General features: G+C 47.6%; 1 protein-coding gene across 9 annotated transcripts in view; it reads left to right on the top strand.

The window, feature by feature from the left end:
* The first annotated feature begins 608 nt into the window (after nucleotides 1-608).
* PPM1B (protein phosphatase, Mg2+/Mn2+ dependent 1B) overlaps nucleotides 609-19,427 on the top strand; it is a 57,075-nt gene continuing 38,256 nt past the window's right edge. For 3 of the 9 annotated variants that reach the window (XM_084514638.1, XM_084514626.1, XM_084514633.1), the window contains exon 1: nucleotides 1,125-1,262. The gene's annotated coding sequence lies outside the window, so the exon portion shown is untranslated. Of the gene's footprint in view, nucleotides 628-700; nucleotides 861-1,083; nucleotides 1,263-15,857; nucleotides 15,975-19,427 lie in introns of those variants that run through there. The other 6 variants (XM_084514634.1, XM_084514636.1, XM_084514628.1 and 3 more) reach the window with 6 other exon arrangements.

The raw sequence follows: 19,427 nt of genomic DNA, 5'->3' as shown, positions 1-19,427 counted from the left end.
GGGGCACGCAGCCGCTCTGAGCCCCTTCTGCGGCCGGCATAAACCCAACACGGGGCGGCAGGGAGGGAGCTGGGGGTGCGGGGGGTGACCCAGGCTGGCTGCTGTGTGTTGGGACAGCGGGGGCTGCGAGGTGATGGCTGGGGCTGTGAGGTAATGGGAGCTGTGAGGCACTGAGGGGCCGTGAGGTACAGGGGGCACTGAGGTACTGAGGGGCTGTGAGGCGCTGGGGGCTGATGGCTGTGAGGCACCGGGCACGCGACGCAGCGGCCCCAACGGGCGGGCGCGAGCCCCCGCCCCCCGGCCCCGCGCCCCCTGATTGGCTGCCGATGATGTCATCGCGCGCACATACGGGCATTTCCCCCCCCCCCACCTTCCCTCCCCTCCCCTCTGTCCGGGGGGTGCCGCGCGCCTTTCCCCGCCCCCCCGGCGCGGCGCGGCCAATCGCGGCGCGGAGCGGCGCGCGCGCCGCGGCTCCGCCGGGGGCCCGCCGGCCCGGGCGGATTGGCAGGGGAAGCAGCCAATCGGGAGGAGGCACCCGCCGCCCGGTTCCCGCCCACCCCGCGCAGCGGCGGCCGGGGCGAGGGAGGCGGCGGGGGAGTGGCAGCGCCGGCAGCCAATGGGCCGCAGGCAAGGCGGGGCGGGGCGGGGCGGGGGGGCTGCGGCGGCGGGGCGGGGCGGGGGCGCCGCCTGACAGCCGCTTCCGTCCGGCCGGCCCAGGCGGCGAGGCCGGGCGAAGAGAAGTGCGGAGAAAGGCAGGCGCCGCGCGCGCCGGCGCCGTGATTGACGCGAGCGGCGGCCAATAGCTGGCGAGACGGGGGCGGAACGCCCAATCGGGGGGCGCTCCCCAGCGGGGCCGGCGGGTGAGCGGCGCGCGGCTCGCCCAATGGGGCCGAGGCTTCCCAGCGCGAGCTGCGCGGCCGCCCAATAGCGGCGGGGGCAGGGCGGGAAGAGGGCGAGCGACGTCGGCGGCGGCCAATAGCAGCCTCGGGACGGACGCGGGGCGGAGGGAGGGGGCGGGCCGGGAGGGGGGGCGGTGACGTCGCGCGGCGGGAGGGCGGGGCCGGCGGCGGCCGTCGGGACGGGGGCTCCCAACATGGCGGCGCTGCGGGCGGCGCTCCGGCTGCGCGAGCGGGCGGCGGCTGCGGCCGGCGGCGGCCGGCGCGGGGCGGGCCGCGCCTGAGGGGCTGCGCCTCACGGTGAGGGCTGCGCCTCGCCGCCCCGCAGCGCGCCCGGCCCTGCGCTGCCGGGCCGCTCCCCGACAGGTACGGGGGGGAGGGGGTGGGGGGGGCAGGGCCCGGCCCTGCGCGGTGCGAGGGGGCCGGGGGGGAGCTGAGGGGCCTGCGAGGGGCGTGCGGCTGCCACAGGGGTGCGGGCGGCATCGGGAGGCACATGGGGGGGGGGGTACGGGGAGGCTCGCAGGGCGAGGAGCGCTGGCAGCTAATCCTGTGAGAGGTGCGGGGATGGGGATAAGCCAGGAGGAGGAGGAGGAGGAGGGGGAGGAGGAGGAGGCGTGGGGCGGTGAGCACGGGTCCGGCTGGCAGGCACGGTGGCAACAGGTTGCTGCGAGGCCGGGGGCTCGTTGTGCTGGGTGGCCGCTGCGGCTGGGCGTAATGCGCGAGACCTCGGAGTGTAACAGGAGCTGGGGTGTGCGCGGCGGGGCGGGCATGTGCCGAGCTGCCTGCGAGCCGCGGTGTCGGGCGCTGCTGTCGAGGGCTGAGGGAGGTGGCTGGCTGGCACCAGCGGAGAGAGCCCCGGTTCGGGTGTTTTGGGGCACGCCAGGGCGGCAAAGCATGGGGTCGGTGTGCTGGGAGCATGGCGGGAGCTGGGGGCTGATGGCCTGCCTGTGGTGGCATGGAAGGCCAGGGTGTTTGTTGGTCGAGCCGTGGAAAACTCGTGGCAGCTGCCAAATCTGGTGGACGCAACGGTGCTGTGTGGGGGAAAGGCTGCGCATGGGCTGGGAGGTGTCTGGAGGCGCCCCTCCGTGCTTGGGGCAGGTGTCAGGCAGTGTAAGCTCCTATCTGTAAGGGCATCAGTGCCTCATTCTTGTGGGTAAATTGCCACGGCTTACTGTAGATTGAGGCTGTGAGGGAGCTTGGCCGGGTATTTAGAAGTAGAAATGAGCAGCGGGGGCACTGGAAGGGCTCTGTGGGTTTGGAAAGATGCGGGGGTCGGATGAGTTCGTGGGGATTGTGCCTGTACAGGGCGAAGCTTCCCGTAGGCTGTGCATCCATGTGCATACCAGGGCAATGGCATTTGTGCAAAAGGGAAACTGGAATCTTCATAGTGCTGAGCTAGTGGGAACTGCGGTCTGTGTGGAGAGGGGGCAGGCCTTCTGGCCGCGGGTGTGGAAAGCTGAAATGGGGGGGGGGGGGAGTGGCAGTGAGCTGGGGCTGAGCTGGTGGGAGGTGGTGGGCGTCCTCTGCTCCCTTCGGTGTGGGGACAAGTTCCCAGCTGTGGCAGCCCGTGGAAACTGGGAAAAAAGTGAGTGAAGATGAGGCAACTTGTCACTGTTAGGAGTACTGTCAGATTAAGGGGGCCTACCACATAGTCATGGGGTTCCTCTTAAAGGCTCGTTGTTTCTTCCCCCTCTGTATTTTGTTCTATTTGTTCCAGTGGGTAACTTGGCCATTAAGTGTAAACTGGTGCTTGTAGTGGTCTTGACAGGTCAGGAGCTAACTAGAGGCACTCTGTGATACAGACAAGCCCCCTGCACATGGGATCAGGGGCTGGGATGTGTCTGTGCCTGTGTATTAGAGATACATTTATGCTTAACATGAGCGTGTGCATTGAGAAGGCATGAAGTCTTTTATCCTGGACATATGGTTGTGTTTGAAGGAGGTTTGGTGCATAAAACACTTGAGGGGCAGAGATCTGTGAAAAAATGCTCTGTGTTGGAATGTGAGGCTGTTTGGCTCGGGAGGAGAAATTGCATTTGTGTATCATTTGTTCTGCAGGTTTGTGTTAGTATGTGCTTGGTTCCACAGCCCCTCATCTCCCGTTTGGCACAGATGTTTAGAGGATGTTGTCTTATGGGATGTGTGGTTTGATCAAGGCACAGAACATCAATATGTGGGGATCCTGAATTAATGTTGTGGAGTGGGCTGTATGTAGCACGTGGCTTTTTTGTGAGGTTGACAGGAGGAGGCCTTGCATATTTGAAGGATGTGGTTGGGAGTTGGGAGGAATTTCAGGCCTTAGTAGGGCAGAGACACCTGTAGGGGCTGTGAAGGGCAAGACAGAAGGTGACAAGGAAAGAAGTAGGTATTTGATTTTTTTTTTTTTTTTATGAGAAAAGTGGTTGGGGCAGTGTGTAGAGCCAATCTTTTATTGCAGTAGCTGTGAGGTGGTTGGTTAGAAAGGCCGAGAGCCACAGAAAGCCAAGAGGAGCCTCGCTCCTGGTAGTTACCCTGGGTAGTGCAATTGCCTCTCAGCTCCTGTGTGGAATTCCCATCGGGTGCTGGTTTGTTCACACGAGACCCTGCCTTGCATAAATATGAACCCGCCACAGCTGAAGTTAAAGCTTGTGAAGTTTGAGTGCTGGACACAGTCTTTTAAGATCCTGAATCAAAGAACTGCTCTTCTCAGAGGGGGCGCCTGAGAGCGGTCAATATTTCTTACCTGTGTCGTCTTTTTTTTTCCTACTGTCTTTCCCCTTCTGTAATAATCCACTCAGTATTGGATGTAAAAAGAACGAATCAGTCGGAAGTACCTATATTACTATCATGAATATCAGCCATTGAAGCAGGATGTTTCCTTTTTTTCTTCTCCCCCAAAAATCCAAAGACTGGAATCCGTTGTGTGGCAGCATCTCCTGGCTCGTCATTCCAGCAGGGCTGCACAGGTGTGGCACACAGGCCTGTTGCTGTAGCTTAGTAAAAGAGAGCTGGTGTGTTCAGGCAGCTCTGGAAGATAACGAGCTGCTGGTTTTTGCAGGCATGGTCTCCCCAGGTGCCAGGGAAAGCCACACTGAAAGAATCCAAGTTCTAGGCTCCATGTGTGAGCCCTGGGAAGCGAGTACCCTAATAGGTCCTGCAGGCCTGTGTGCGTTTTTTTGCACTAAAACCGATCCTTTCTGCCTGTCGCCTTGTAGTGTTAGTACCAAGTATATATTTTTTTTATTTGTTTTATTCCCACTATCTTGTCCAACAAGTTTTTCTCATATCTCTGGGTTCACTCCTGCATCTCTTCACCTCTCTGTGAAGGTGCATCCTCCACATCTTGGGCCTTGTAGCAGCCCCAGAGCCTTGGTTTGAATGTTGGTCTTCCCACCAAATCGGAGGGAAGCAATGGGGATTTCTCTGAAAAACTGTTCAAGTAAAAATTCCTGTAGCCTTGGCTCCTTCCATGTGCGTGACTTCCTTCATTCTGTGCTTCACTTGTTTATGCTTGGTCATCTGCAAGGTTTGGCTTACAGATGGACAGGGTGTCAACTGTTGGCGCTTCTTCCTCGCTGCCGAGCTGCTGGTGGTGTGAAGGCAAGAGAAATGCTGTTTGAAACTTTGGGAGGGCTCTGGTTTAGCCCTGGTCTTCAGCACATGTTGTATGCCTGTGATCTTCAGGGAGTTCAGGTGCGGTATCTGACATAATGTCATTGCAGATTCTTAATTTAAAAAAAAAAAGTATCAATGTCAAACTGTAAGAGTTTGGAAAAGAGATTGTCTGCATGGACAATGAAAAACACGCCCTTGGTGCAAGAACAAGGATGCTGAGTTTCCAAAAACCTAATCCAAACCATTTTAGGAGACAGCCTTGCAAACTCCTCAGCTATTTGGCTGATGTCTTTCAGGCTTGGGCAGATATCTAGCATGGGAGACTTCAAAGTGGCTGAAAGCTGGCAAGTCTCTAGGACTGATCACTTCTAGCCTGGGGAATTTCAACTCTGGCATGTAGATGTTGTAGCTGAGGAGCGTTTGGGGCCTCATGGGTCCTGTAGTGTGCTTGTGGGGTTGGAAAGGCAGTGAGGTAGCGTGTACCTGCGGCAGTGTCCTGTGCTGAAGCCCAGCAAGTTCTGAGGAATTGGTAATGAGTGGCACTCACAAAGAAAACTGGTCTGAAAAGTTTTGCATGGGATGACCGTGGAGGGGGTGACCTCTGGCTGTTGAGCTCACCTCAGCTTCTTGAGGCACTGCTGGCCTTGTGAAACGGGAGGGCTGCGCGTCAGCGTAGGGGAGGTCAGTCTTCTGGCTCTTGGCAACCCTTACGCTGGGAGAGAAGGCACGCAGATGCTTTTGGTGTAGGAATTGATAGAAGGGAACCCCCCAGTCTTGGCTGCTGCAGCCACTCGTACAATTTGAGGAAGTAATTGAGGTATTGCCCAGGTATTGCTCTGCTAGGACAAGTGGCACCCACTACCCTTTTTCCCCATGCACCATTAGTTTCTCATTAACGTTACGTCAGTTCCTCCTTTTATGGTGGCACTGCATTACTGGCTTGTGGTGTAGGTTCTCAGCTTCTCTGATGGGAAATGATCTTTTCATTGAGATCTCTTACATCTAAATAATACCACTAGGTGCTTGAACCTCTTCTCACGAGCACTAATAACAGGAATTCAGCCCAGGACCACAGCCAGTTCACTTAAGGCTGTTTCAGACCAGGCTACTGGGGAGCTGAGGATGGCTCCGCCGTGTGTGACACAATGACACGCGTGACAAGTCAATGACCACAAACTTCCGACTAAGTCACAGAAGAAAGCAGCGGCGTGGCCTGGTAGCTCTCAGGGCATTGGTGTGTGCTAACACAGAACGGCACCTTCGGTAATTGGGTGGCTTTGTGTGCACCCCGGTGCAGGAAGCTGACCTTTACCGAGCACAGAGCAAACAGGGCTCTGCATTGTTAGCGTGTGAACTGATGGTTGTTATCAAGCAGCTAATGGATTAAGCTGAGGAGGATTTGAGTAGAGGAGGTAACGTTTTATGGTGATTTTATGACCATTGTGTGCAATTCGTGCCCTATTGCTGGGGCCTGTTCTCACCAGCTCTCTTGCGCTGTCAGAGCCAGGTTTTGTGTTAGGGACTCAGCACCTCACATGTAGGAGCTTGGGCTGCAAAAGAGAAGCGGGTGACTGGAAAGAGAAATCTAAAATGATCGAACTGTTTCGAAAAAACTGAGGCAAGGAAACTGAAACTCATGTACATGATGGTAATCCTTTAATACACTCAGAAAGTGTTCATTAGCTTATTCCCACACCAGGAGAACTCACTCCTATCTGGGCAGCTTTGCTGGCTGTGCTGATGGGCAGGAAGTACCGAGTGTTACTGAGCACGTGCTTCATGTCCTACCACGAGCTGTAGCAGAGCCATTGATGTGGGCTACTGAATTGTGTTTTTGCTGTTATTTAGAAGGTGTTACAGGAGATGTGGGTGATACATGAAATGTCTTTTGTTTTTAATCAGATGTCTTTCCTAGATGTGTCCCACCAGCTTTTGATAATCTTAACTGTGAAGGGTTGGAAGCAAAAGTGAATGTGTGCTGCAACACTCCTGCTCTGGTTACTCCAGGAAAAGAAATGCTCAATCCCCAGTGCAGCCCTTCTTTTTAGGGCTGAGGAGGGGGCTGTTGGCAGCTCCAGCCTACGGGCTTAGTTATTGCTGCTCGAAGCTCTCTGAGATGATCGAGCAGCGAGCTGTAGTTAAAGGTGACCTGTAGGGTGGAACAAAGTTACATGGGCCGTGTCCCCAGTTTTATGTGTAGCTCTTGGGATTTTATTCCAGATGTGCTGTGCTCTGGCTCTATGAACTGAAAATACCCCAAACCCTGCTGGCCATTAGGTGTTCTCCAGGAGTTTTGGTTTAGGTTAATCTGAGAGGTGTCCAGTCTTGTGTTTAGAAATCGCTCTGAGATGCAAACCAAAGCACAGTAAGTGGGGTGACTCAGATTTCCTTGAAAGTGCGTTACTGATCCAAACTAAAGCACTGATGCGGATAGTGCTGCTGTGTGGACCGTGGAAATTGTCCCCTGCTCTCTACAGAAGGTTTTAGTTTTTCTTGAATGGTACCTGAATTGTGCTTCCCAGGTGGTTGTCCCTGGTTCTGCAGTTTTGTGTTAAAATGACCAGTGTTACAGCTGCAGTAAATTCTGTAAAGCGGCTCTTTCATGGCTTTACTTCAGTTCATCAAGAATGAAACTAGTAGCCGGCTGAGCAACAGGTTTATGAAGTCTGGCTTCCTGTGGCTTGCTGTCTTGTGGTTGGATTTATTTTTTTAATGTATAATACTGCAAGCAAGTCCTGAAAGTATTTCTGTGTGTTGGGGGCATGTGTACGATACCTGTGCATGGAAGGATGGTACCGCTATTAAAGCTGCACTCCTGCAGCACTTGGCCTCGAGGCACCAGTTTGGATGGGCTGTCTCTCTTTGATCCAACCATTTATTTCTGCAAAGCTTGTACAACATGGTTATTTCTTGAAGTATTTACCCTGGTGTTAACTTAAGAATTTTGGCCAGTGTCAGCAGACTGCTGGGGGGTGAGGGAGGAAAACCAACACTTGGCTTTCTATGGTTGTATTTTATTGATCTTTTCATTAATGGTAGCTCTTGTTTTGTTGCCTTTTTGTGTTTACCACTGATTTGAATTTTCTTCTAGAAGAGGTAAAATATTTCAGTTTTTTGCCCGCAGTGTTTCGGGTAACCTGTCTAGAGGTAGGAAATGATACTTCCAGTGGCAACTCCTCTTAATGGCAGCTAAAAATCTCTCCTCCATAAAACAGATGAAATTTGTGAGAGTCCCTGACATGCTAATTACACCAAATGTGAGGCTGGTGATACCCACAGCATGTCCAGTAACTTTGGACCATGATTCTGGGAGGGGCTGAATGAGAGTTTTGAAGAGAAATCATGTATTGATGCCTAGAATACAGCTGGGTTAGATTTTGAGGATGGTGGATTAGGATTTGGAGGGAGAGCGGATTTTTGTTTGTGATCACTCTTGTGACCCTGAAAAGCTGCTGAAACTTGGTAATGTGCTTTGAAACTTTGTGGCTGAGAAGTATTGCGCTCAGGCTTGAGTGGACTGCAGACTGAGTTTTGTCTGCAGTGTACAAAAGCTGAAGAAAGTGTTCTTTTCGCTTCTATTTTAAGTGCGTCTATACTCAAAGCACTGAAGAATAGTAATAAAGGACTTGTGTTATTTCTTCTAATTCCCAGAGGAATCTCTCTTCCTAGTGAGAAGGTGCTCTGCCTGCTCGTTCATGCAGCAGCTCCCACTGCAGGTACGGTACTGGTTGCAGGCACTGGTGCCTGCTGCCCGGCATCAGTTCGATTCTCCGTGGGCCATTTGAGAAAGAAACGCTCATAGCTGACATCAGGAGAAGGATGTGCTGCTTTTAACGTGTGTAGGCAAGAGAAACCCAGAGTGCCTTTGTGTTTTCAGCTCTTGTGATGCTCAAACCCAGAGCTAACAGAGCTGCCAGGGACTCATCTGCAGAGCACTCAGCTCGGTGCCTTGGGAGGCGAAGAAACTCCGTCCGTCCCGATGGAGCCCCAGCGCCGCGTGTGCTCTGCTGGCATGGAAGCGCATCGCGCTCGGGGTGTTCTGAGTCACAACCGAAGCGTCACCCCCGAGGAATTATTAATAGCGCCTAATTACAGCCGGGGTTGACAGGCATCCATAGGAAGTTCATCCAGTACTGGTGGGACCAGTACCCTGGGTGTACTGACCTGGCTCCTCAGGTGTGCTGCTTACCCATTTGTCAGCGTATTGTGTTTTCTGTGTCTTCACCTCTTTTCCAGGAGACACAAAGCAAGAGACTTTTTGTCTCACTTTGTTTCCTCTGAAACGATGTCTTTGTGATGTGCTTGCTTAGAGTGTGTTTTTTATTAAAACCCCCAAACCACTGTTGTGTTGCTGATGCTACTGAACTACACACACTGCTTGGTGCGGGTTTGTTGCTTCCAGTTGTTTCCCTTAGTCTGCCCGATGAGTTGATTGCAGTCATTGGAGGTCTGGGCTGGGGCTGATGATGCTGTGAGGGGCACTTGTTCTGAAGTAGGGTGTGGTTGTGCATAAAACTTCAAGTAGTAGCGTTCCTGTACATGCCAAATGCCAATGATCTTGTGGAAGTAACAGCTAGAGATGTTAACTGTGTTGTTTTTTTGGGGAGACTTACTTGGTAAATCCTCTGCAAGTGCGCCATAATTGAATTGCAGTTTAAAAGATGACCCAGGGGTTCATAGGCGCTGTCATGAAAAAGATGCTTTAATAGGAGCAATTGCTTGGTTCGTGAGAGGTTTTCCAGCCAACCCTCCTTTGGATTCGGGGCGCCCTTATACAGTAAAGAAACTGGAAGCAGTTTAAGTGACTTTGTTTGAATAGTTGGTTGTGGGACCAAGGAAAAGACGAGCACACTGCTACCCTTGTGGGTGGTTGCACAGGAATGAGACTTTCACAGCACTTGCTGGAGTCAAAAAGCTTTGCAGTCTCCTCTGCGCACCAACCTGAGAGCTTGTCAGTTTTTGATAAATGGTGAAGGTTGCAGTTTTACATTTTTCTGCATTTTACAACTGAAGTAATGATTTGACTTGCGTGTGATGTAGGGAAAAAAAACAGGACTCTGCCGTAATGATGGCAGTGTCTTGCATCCTACCTTTATCTCACAGTGAAACAACATAATTCACTTCTGTTATCTCTCTGGTATGCCTTATGCTAAACCACATCTATGCTTTTCTAGGTATGTTTTTCTTTTACTTTATATGAGTAAAAAAAAAAACAAAACAAAACAAAAAAAACACACTAGAAACTCCAGGCCAGAGAAGAATGACTCTGAAATATGTAATGATCTCAAAATAGTAGCTGTTGTTAACCATAACAGCTCACTGTGCGGCTTTGACTACCGTTACAGCACTGTTTTAGTCTCAAGAAAAAAAGAATGCCGTCAGCTTAGCATCTCCTGCCTTTTGCAGGGGAGGGGGCAGTGCTGGAGATTGTCAGAACAACTTCTTGAACAGGCAGCGAAACGGGGCTCAACCTACAGAGTCAGAGGGGAAGGAATACAATTCCAGTGTAGGTGCAGGCTCTTGAAACTAGCTCGGGTGCTGTTGTTGCCCATGACATGGTCACAAAATGTCACTGGGGGAACTGTTCTGAAACTGTATTTCGGAAACCCTTTATTAATTTATTACTGGAAAATACCGTCCTTGAAAAATACCTGATTCTCAGATATTCTTGGTGACTTGGCTATTTTCAACCTAAAAAGCTTTTTGTATTTCTGCATCTGTGCAGAAGCCAAGTAGGGCTCCATCTAGGAGAAGAACTACTCACTTCAAGTGATCTTTCTTCACTGTTGCTTCTCTGTTTTGGTCAAGGTTATCAGAGGTAAATTTGTGTGTATTTACAAAAGAATGGGGTAACGATTCTGTAACTGAAGTAACTTTTTTAGAAGGGTTTGTCCGGATATGAAACCTGTCTATTTGTCAGTTCCACAAAGAACATGGAGCTAATGTGGAAGACATCTTACTACACCTTACCGTGTTGTCCCTTCCTCCATAGGCTTGTTTGCTTGTTTATTGATGGTCTGGTTAAAACAGGAGCTGTTGCACACAAAGCAGGCATGCCAGACCTGTCATGGGTTGTCATATTTCTGCTTGAAGCCTCTCTAAAGTAAGTAATGGCCCTCACATGCTCCGTTGGAATCTCCATCGTCCTTTCCTGTTACTTTGTAGTTGTCATCTTCAGCTGTCCCTGATACAACCAGAACCAGTGACCCTGGCCTACCTGTGGGCAAGCTGCTTTCTGCACGGTTGGTGTGCTCCCGCGTCAGAGCTGCTGATTCTTTCTTCCTGCGCAGTGTTTATCCTCTCCTTTCCTTGGGTCAAAGTCTGATACTGTTGCTGAAGGAGAGAAACGTGGAACAGGAGAGGAATTCAAAAGTAATACCCTTTCTTAATGTATTAGAAAACCAAAATACTTTCTAAAGAACCGAGATAATAAATGTGTTGAGAAATAGGCGAGTCCATAGACTATCTGGGGAGGCAGAGTTCAGCCAAGTATTCTTCCTTATTACCTTAGTGCTGGGCTGAGCATTCTGATAGTTTCAGTTCATCATGTGAGAGCTTTTTATCAGCAGCCTTTTATTACCAAGCTCTGGCTGCCCCAATCCTACCGGGATGGTTGGCCTTGTGGATGGAGGTACCACAACTCCTTGATACTGCTGGGGGTAAAAATCAGCAAATGCAAGTTGCCCACTGACTTCTGTGCTGCTTTGCCTTCAGTTGTCATTCTCTCTCCTGATTTTTGTTGACATCGTTTGAGTTCACTTTCTCCTGTTGTGTTCCTTCCTGAGACAGGACTGGGGAAGGGGAAGAAGCTTCAGTCTATAGTTGTTTGTTGTTTTTTTTTCCCTGCGCTTTGTAGAAAGCTTTCTCCCCCAAATGGTATTTATTAAAAACCAAACAAAAAACAGCAACAATAAAAACACAGCAAGCTACAAACTTGGAAAACCTACAGATACAGGAAAACTCAATGCATGGCGTGTTCTTGGTATAGATTTAAGGTGTCGTGGAACTGCTGGGCTTGCATCTCGGTCTGAGGAAGCAAAGATTCCTCAAAGGTCTTTAGGAGGCAGAAAGAACATACTTGGATCCGACTGCCGTGTTCAGAGAAGAGATGGAAAATTAGGCTGGGCTAAAATGATCTCGTGTCATTTTTCCATTGAGAAGGGAAAAGCAATCAGGATTGTTTGGTTTCACTGCCAAAGTGCAGTGCCTTCAAACCCTTATGGACAGGACAGAAGAAAACCCAGCACAGCTGAAGCAGCAGCTAGCATATAATTGGGTCAAAGCTGCTTTTTTCTTTTCGAATTTCTTCTAGTCTGCAAGTCTAATGCTACCTCGGTGGCAGCGCTGGGCACTAGACACATCCGCTTCCTTTGTCAGCCAGGCCCTGTTGTCACTTCTTTGCAGCTGTTTAAAAACAATGGATGTAACATCTTGGAAGCTGCCTTGCTTAATGTACACAATCTAGCTTTGTTTTTGTCTCTTCTTAGTTGGGAGTTCATTCTCTGCCCAAACAGCATTTTGTTATGTGCTGCCTTGCTGGTGAGCATCTGCTATTCTTCTTAGATAACGGTCCTTAGATTGATTTTTGTTGTTGTTGTTGTTGTTGTTTTCACTGCTTTTTAGTGCTAATTCAGTGCAGAAAAAGAGAGCTCTCTGAGGTGGGTTTATAGCACTATCAGTTCAGCTTAGGCAGATTGTTGCAAGACTACACTTTGAGATGTTTCCAAGGAGTTTCTCTTAAGACATACTTACTGACACAGGTTGTTAGGGCTCATGGTTTGGATACCCGAAGACTGACTTGCCAGTGGAAGTCCTAAATTTACGTGGAATGCTGCTGCTGCTGCTTTCTTTGCAGGTAGCTGGAGTTCTGTCACATGGCTCTGAACTTCCTCTAATAAATGAGTCAGGATAGAAACAATGTCAAGTTACATGATCAGAGATCTTAAATTTTATTTAAATGAGAAAAATGTAAAGAGAAGACAGTACTGGAAATCATGTGAACTGACACTGTTAGCAGTGTCACCAGCTGTAGTGTTACACTAAAGTAAAAGAACATGCAATTAAATATTGATGTTAAAACCTCTGTGATGGCTAAATTATGAATGCCCTCTCTCTTGGATTTTCCCCAAATGCATAGGCTGCTACGGGTGATGATCTGACTCCCTTCACAGTGGTCATTCCAGTTTAATTAAATATCAACACTTGCTGACAAGAAGATCTTTATTCTGTAGGCACATGAGAATACAGCAGAAAGCAAAGCTTTACATAGCAAAGGTCACGGTGAGGAGTTCGTCAGAAAGTTCCTGAGGGAGCCAAGAGGTTTTTCTTTGTCTTCTGTCATGTTTGCAGATTTCCTTGGGGGATAAGAGAATTGCCTCTGCTTATCCACGGCTGCATAATGTGGAGCTAGAGCTGCTTATCTGCTCCCTGCTTTGAGCACCAGTTTTGGGGAACTTAGGAGAGACTTCTGGGTGAAATGTGGGTTATGTTTTCACTGGTATCAACCACGGTTTGCGGTTCTTTGTGTTCGGGAATTCTTGAATTTGTTCAAGTCCAGAGGTCTCATTAGGAAGGATTAGCTTTCAGTACGGTATGGGAGGAAGTCAAGTCATCTGAAAAGATGTAAGCAATCCCAACTTGAGATGCTTTTTTTAGGATGTCCATAGTGAAACACAAAGGTTTTCTTGACCACTTGCTGTTCATTTCAACTCCTTTTGTTCTTCCCTTTCTCTGCTACCAGTTTGTTACAAGTTTTCAGTGGAGTTAGTGATACCAGGTTTTCCTTTTTATATCCTCTGTTGTTACTGCCCTGTTGCTAGACACGTTGAAAATCAATCAGAAACTCTGTAGCTTGATGGCTGTGTTCAGCTTGTTGAGACCAGCTTATTTTTATGCACTGAATCCTTATATTTAGGCTTTGGAACATCTGAATTCTGCTAATCCTTGAAGCTTGGAGACTTCAATTTTTTCTTGTTCACTGTTTCAAGCATCCTTGCTATGTTACATAATAAAACTTTTTTTATGTACGAAAAACATTTAGTGCTTTGCTTGGGTAGCATTGTCAAGTAGTAGTTTATATCAGCCTGTAACTAAACGTTTCTGGGCCCTTGAAAACAGGGGTTGGAAGTAGCCAGAGTGGATTTACGGAGGGTAAAATGTGCTTGACCAGCTGCCTGCCTTCTGCGATGAAGTGACTAGATCCCTGGTTGAGGGGCGAGCAGTGCATGTCACTTTGACTGTTGCAAGACTTTTTTTACACAGTGCCCCACAGCGTAGTCCTATTTATAGTCTGGATGGGAGGATGAGAAGACAAGTGAAGAACTGTCTGAAGAGTCAGGCTCCAAGGGTATCAGTTTATCATTTGTGCTCTGCCTGGACACCAGTTAGAAGCAGTTCCTCAGGGCTTTGCTGTGACCTACTCAGTTTCACATCTTTGCCAGTGACCTGGAGGAGGAGATGGGATGTGCCTTCAACAGGTTTGTGGCAGACACGGAACAAGGTGCCTCAGAGGCAGGGTGGCCATCCAGAGGTACTCAGGAAGATGAGCAGGCCTGTAGGAATCTATGAAATTCAGCAAGGACATGTGCCAAATCCTGCTTCTAGGGTCAGAAACCCTCCTGTGGTGCTGGAGGCTGGCTGGGTTGCTTCTCTACTGACAAGGAGCTGCTTCTGTCAAACAGTGGACTAAGTACAAGTCAGGCAGGGGTTAAAACCAACAGCTTTATTCCCCTTTAATTGGCATTTGTTCCACATGTTCCCAGACTGCATCTTTAATACCATGCCCAGTTTTGGGCCTCTGGGGTGATAACAAACTTCTGGTATCTACAGAGATGGATCCCAAGTGGATGGAGCCAGTCTCTTTACTGAGATGCACAGTGGGAAAGCAAGAGATTGGGTCATAAACTGGGTGGGAGGGTGTATGCTGAGAAGTTTTTCCGGTGAGGGTGACTGTTAAGAGGTTACAGGAGATCCCACGTCAGAGAGGTCATGGGCTTGCCTCTGTAGAGGTTTTAAAGACCTGAGAAGATAAATCCCTGAGCAGCAGGGTCCGAGCTCAGCACTGGCTGTGCTTTGAGAAGGAAGTTGCCTGGAGGACCTCTTAGGTCCCCTTCAACCCAAATCTTTCTGTGAAAAACCACTCATGTCTGAGATATAACTGGCCAAACTAAGGGATACATTCTCTTTTATTTAGAAACATGGTTCCTTGTGCAAGTGGCATGTATTTCTACTGCTGCTAAATAAAATAGTTTGGACAAGATCAGCTACTCCTGTTGATGATGTCTGATATTAATCATTAATTAGTTGAAATCTGTGTCTGTTGGTAAGCATTGAGTAAGCAAGGTACATTCATTGAATAGCATCATCTAAGAATGAAATAAAGAATATTCATTAAGTTGAACAAGTTGTTCTAGAGCTTTGTAGTGACCGATGTGTCTTGTCGTTCACTTCCTTCACCCATTATTCTCAACTTTGAAGTAAAGCTAAGCAATATGTGCAACACTTCTTGTTTGAAGTTGTCGGTTTGGGGAAGAAAGATGCTGAAAAAGCAAATCATGACTTCACTGAGACTGGCCCAGTTCCTTCTTTGCCAGACCTTTGGAAAGAAACTCATCCTAGATCCTACGCACGGGCATCTTGAAAATGGAAGGCCATACTCAAGCTACCAAAATTGTATACTGGTACATCTAGGCAGGGTGGGCTTAACTGTGATAGCCTTGCTCATGAGTTTGTGAGGAAAGCAACTTTGCTTCTTTCTTATTAGCAAGGTAATTTTGGTCAATAGTCGCATGTCTTTCTGCTTCGGCTTTTACAGATATCTACAGTAGCTAGTGACAGGACTCTTTGTTATGGTTTCTGTAGTTGAGATAAAGTTTGAACCCCAACTTTTAGTCCTTTTCTTTTGAGTCCAGTATCTGTATATACTCTTGTAAATGATTGTGTTAATGTCCAGGTTTTTTCATCCTCTTTCCTCTTAAACATGCACCTGTGAAGCATATGCAGGCTCTCGCACTGTCACAATGTGTTCCTGGTTTAGAAATGACTTTCCGTACACCTATTTGAGGGTGGTGCAGATGATGGTGATCTTTTTTTTTTTTTTTTTGGCAGATACTGGCCATTTAATGGTTTAACTTAAATCTCCTGCTACATTTTACCTCTACCAAACAAAAGGCATTCATGTATGAGGTAATACAGCAGAAGATTGCAAGTAGGGACTTCTTGACTAACTTAACCACTTCCAGTGGTTCACGTGTTTTCTTGGTTCCCCTCAAGAAGTTGTTATTAAGCAGCTCTTGAGCTATGGATTGGATTGAATAATGCGTTACCCAGGAAAGAAATTGGTCAATTCTTCCATCTTACTGCTTTCAGATCCAGAGGCTCTTCCGGTTTATTCACCCCCTAATATACAAGGAAGAGTCTCTAAAGTGAATCCTTATCAGAAGGACAGAGATCTGGAAGAAATTTGACTTTTGCACTGCGTTCAAGGTAAGACTTTCAAAATTGTCCATGATCAGATGGCAAAAAGCATGAATACCGAGGCTTGCGAAATGGAGTTACTTCTCATTTGTCAGTTTTCTTGCATATTATACTTCTCCTGCAGAATATTATGAATAATTAAGCATTAAATACCGCATAATTTTGTGGACATTCGTTATGATCAGGTGCATAAAAGCGAGCTGTGTCTGCGTTCTTTAACTCAAACGGTTAAGCAAGTTGGTACGTGCAACTGGTGTTTGCTATGCAAAGCTGGCTTTTGGTAGTACAGGTGTTCATACTTCTAAAACCGATACACTAATTTGCATGATAAGAAATGGAATGTCTTACTGAAGTGTGCATGTAAGCAACCATCTTTGGTTTAGTGGAAGGGCCTGCGCTGAGCTTGTCGGAATTTCTCTTTAGTGCAATTATAGCTGGAATTGCCGTGTTCGGTCAAGTTCAAAATATCAGGGAATAACTGTGGAATCAGAGGGTAGGAGTTAGAAGGAATGGTAGGTGCATGTATTTCAGGAAAGCCGTAGCTTCAAGCACCTGTACGGTTGTCATCTCCCTGCAAATTAGAGCTCTGGTCAAGTGGTAGGAGTCATTAACATCAGTCAGCGGGGTGATGCCATCGCCTTCAGCTTCTGTGCACAGTTTAAGAAAATGTTTAATAAAACGTATCATTCCCAGCCCCCAAGGGAAGAATGGAGAGTGTATCTAGGTTTGGGGAGGTAAAACGCATTGCAGACAGTGGAGTTCCCTCTGGTGGGACCAGTTTCAGGGAGTGTTGGTGGACTCTACTGTTGACTGGGCTAGCATCATATTTGTGGCACTGAGAAGGTGTTTCAGAAGAATGGAGACAGATACTCCTTACAGATAACAGATTGTGGCCTTGTATTCCCCTCATCATACAGTGTCCAGCTGGAAAACAGATGGTGGAGACCTTCATGTGGAGTCGGAAGGACATAAATGTTTTGGGAACTGTAAAGTACAAGTAGTGCCTAATGTAGGCAGCTGGTTGCCTAACGCCAGCCCTTCAGTCTTGTAGGGGCAGTGAGTTGGGCAGAACTACTGAAGCTGGTGCTTATTTTGCTGAATTCAGCACCCGTTTGAAGGTTCAGGTCAGCAGGCTTTTGTTCACAGAACTATTTCTTGTTTGTTGTGCCTCTGTGGTTCCTTTTTTTTTTTTTTTATGTTGTAGATTTTACTGAATTACCTGCTGAATCCCCAAGCTGAATGTTTACTTTGCTTTTTAAACTGTTAAATTAATCAAATTCTTCCAGTTATCATTCTGCAAAGGCCTGAATATTTATTAAGGGCTCGCAAAAGGGATAGTCTTATTTCCCCCCTCTTTTATTGTATGGATACCTAGTTTAGTCCAGTTTGTTAGACCTGGTATAAGCATACATACAGCTTAAGCTTGACATTTGCTAAAGAAAGACTGAGATGCGAGCCTTGGAAGATCTAGATACGTAATTTTAAATATCTATACCCCTATAAACAGGATGACAGCGTAGGGTGTCTACCCCCTTGCTACAGTGCATGTGTTGTCTTCCTCATTGTGCTGTGAAGGTGGCGTTCCCAGCAAGGCAGTGTCTTGCAGCCAGCAGTGTTGTAGGAGCAGTAACCTTTGTGGAACTGGAGATGGTGTCTTAATCTGTTAGGCAAAACTGCCTGCAGCTGATGTCTGACCTGATGAATAGCATAAAATAAACATTGAATTATTAACATGCTTGCTTCCCGGAATCCTTTTTGCTGTCAAGTCTGTGTAGACCTCTCATAACTGCATCGACTGCCTGTAAGCCCTTGAGCCCCATCTCTACTATTGATTTCTTCTGAACTGGCATGGTCTTTTTGCATGTTAGTTTTAACATTCTTATCGCTAAAATTGCCCTTTGAATTTTTGCAGGTATATTTCAACATGTATTATAACACTTGCGTAGTGGCAAAATTAAAACAGTCATTGCCTCGATAGATACATTTGAAACTTCTTCATTAAAATACACTGTAAACCAAAAGAGTTTAAATGGTATTGATTAAAAGTGAGTCGAACTGATCTGTTGTCAAACTGAAGTTGCACTACTAATTGGACAAAACTATTCGAGTATTTAAGCTTGCAAGTTGCGAAATGACTGCTGCTTGCCAAGTACTCCTCTGTTTAGATGACAAGTGAAGCAGTTCAGATAGCCTCAATGCAGATACCTGAAAAAGATTCCATGTGTCCAGGCAACGATATTGGAGACTGCTGCCAGAAACAAAGGTAATGGAAATTTGCTTCACTCTGCAGTTCCTAGAGACAGTGATTTTTTGATTAGACTTCAGATTTTTTTCTTAGAAAGCGTCTTTAACATATAGAAGAAGTAGAGCATGCTATCAAAATGCAGGGGACAGTACCGTGTTCTTGTACCTAATCTGAAAAGCCATCTGTGGTCTGAAGCATAATTTTCTGTAACACACTGGATTGAATAGTGCGTACCGTGGGATTACAACTCTAATCGACCCTGCTACGGCATGGGAGTCTATCTATCATTACATACCATGTAGAACCAGCTGCTTCTCCTAAGCATTGGGTTATAACTGACTTCCTAAAAGCACATGGCGTTCCTCACTTGAAATGATCAGTTGAACTGGGCTGAGTCAGGAAGGTGATCAGCCTGTGTTGGCAAGGAGAGTTCAAGGCCGATGAACACACTTAAAAATTTTAAGGTGTCTTTTTAAGCACAGTCTCTTCACACTATTACAGTACTGTTACTGAAATAACTTTGCTAATAGGTATGAAAAGTTTCTTAGCATGGAAGAGATGAAGGAAAAAACGAGGTTCTAAAACTAATTGAGGTATAAAAATAACGATGCATCTGAGTGATTCCTTTTTGGAGGCTTCAGTTCCTGTATTACTTAAGTATTTGATTTTAGTTCTTTTGCAAGTTTGTGTGTGTGCGTGCGGGCTGTTAGTTGACATAGCAGATGTTTGAATTCTCTCTTTCCAAGTTTGCTTTGCAGTAAGCATTGAAAGAGCTGTAACATAGTAAGTGTTAATATTTGTGCTCTGTTACTGATTTGAAAGGTCTGGTGATTCTGTTACGGTGCTGAATGACCTTTTTTAACGTTGAAGTGCTTCTGTGCATAAACTTATAAATGGATCTATTTGTGGTGTTTTTAGTCACATTACCAAGTGGCAGAGGACTTAATTCTTTCTGATAGTCATCTGCCGAGAAGCTGTTCTTCCACTCTGTGAACATTTCCTCTGAGAGACTTGCAGTGGTGTCACTCTGAAAACTGTCAGACTTCCTGCCCCTATCCACAGCTAGGGCACGTTGGAGCACAGTCAACTTCTGTATCCTAGCAAGAAAACAAGACAATTATGTCACATTTTCTATATGTCTTCATCCTACGATATTTTGCAGTCTGTAGCAGTGGGAGTTCTTCATCTGAATGCACACATTTGCTACAGAACTGACC

The sequence above is a fragment of the Aythya ferina genome (assembly GCF_964211825.1).
Source record: "Aythya ferina genome assembly, chromosome: 3".
NCBI lineage: Eukaryota > Metazoa > Chordata > Aves > Anseriformes > Anatidae > Aythya > Aythya ferina.
This window is presented reverse-complemented; position numbering and strand designations above follow the sequence as displayed.